This window comes from Bison bison, unplaced genomic scaffold (assembly GCF_000754665.1).
Source record: "Bison bison bison isolate TAMUID 2011002044 unplaced genomic scaffold, Bison_UMD1.0 scf7180017864348, whole genome shotgun sequence".
Classification (NCBI taxonomy): Eukaryota; Metazoa; Chordata; class Mammalia; order Artiodactyla; family Bovidae; genus Bison; species Bison bison.
The window spans coordinates 1,623,752-1,625,344 of NW_011494920.1; positions in this window are offsets into that span (position 1 = coordinate 1,623,752).

Genomic DNA, 1,593 nt, shown 5'->3' on the forward strand with positions numbered 1-1,593 from the left:
AAATATGCACAATAATTTATTTCCAAGGAGTTGGAAGTGTATCCAACAGTGGAAGGCTGGTTAAGTGGTGCATACATATGTATGTAGTCATTTACAATATACAACAATAATCTTCAAGTGTGTTCCTCAATAAGAGAAACCTCTGAAATAAAAGGGAGTCCAAGTTTGTGAGATCCAATGCCTTTTCACCTTGCTTTAATTAGGGTGCTTCTGTTTCCATGTTGGAAGATAAGTGTAAGATTCTGTTTGAAAAATAGTTTCTGCTCCTGGAAAACATTCTAACCATTGTAATAAAAGAATATTTGATGTCATCAATGGTTTTTCAATATATACTGCTATATAAAAATTGTCTACATAACTAAGCATAATATAAGCCTATGTTTGTATGTAACTAATAGAATTAAAACAGTCAGATATCCCTACAGATATTACAGAGATTAAAATAATAATTAAAAAGATATTATGGGCAATCTTAGGCAAATAAATTTGAAATTTTTATAAAATGAGCAAATTGCTACTAAAAAAAAAACACTACAGCTAAGAAAAAAAGTTTTGAATAGTCCTGTATCAACTGAAATGAATTATCAACTAAAATGAATTTTATAGTTAAAAACCTTTTTTACAAAGAGAATTCTGGGCTCAGATAAAATCTCTAATAGATACTACCCAATATTTAAGAAAGAATGCCAATCCTACATGAGTTAAAGAATACAAGGTAATACACCACATTAGTAAAATAAAGGGGAAAATACACACAGTCATTTTAACTAATGCAGAAAACCTCTTGATAATTTCAATATCTATGTTTAGTTTCATATATACTAAAAACAAAACTCTTAGTAACATAAAGTAAAAAGAAAAAAACAGAAATGCATTACCAAGAAAACAATATCTATTTAAAAATTCCATCAGCAAACATGACACTTCATAAGGTGAAATATTGACAACTTTCTCCTTGAGACCTAAAACAAGCCCAGTATGTCCTCTATTAGCATTTTCATTCATTACTGAACTAAGAGACCCTACCAGTGAGAAGTAGAAGATTTGAACAAAATAAATAAAACTGCTATTATTCACAATAATATGATTGTGTGTGTAGAAAATTCAAGCAAATCTATAGATAAAAGATTGCTAGAGACAAAGTTAATAGGCAAAAATGAATCATATTTTTATGAACCCATGGTATATAATTTAAATACAAATTTTTAAAAGATGAAGATTATGACATATCAAAAACATCAAATACTTAGGAATATATTTCAAATAGAATGTGCAACACCTCTACTATAAACATTAATATATACTGTTGAATTCGGTTTTCCTAATATTTTGTTGAGGAATTTTGGATCTATATTCACTGGTGATATTGGCCTCTATGTGTTTTTAGTCCCCAAACGATGATGAAGACCTTTGTTGATGTATTCCTGGCACTCACAAGGCAGATTATTCATACAATCATCTTGACTAGGAATGCACTGATCCTATGCCCTCAGTTCAGTTTAGTTCAGTTGCTCCTGGAGCTTGCTCAAACTCATGTTCATTGATTTGGTGATGCCATCCAACCATCTCATCCTCTGTCGTCCCCTTCTCCTC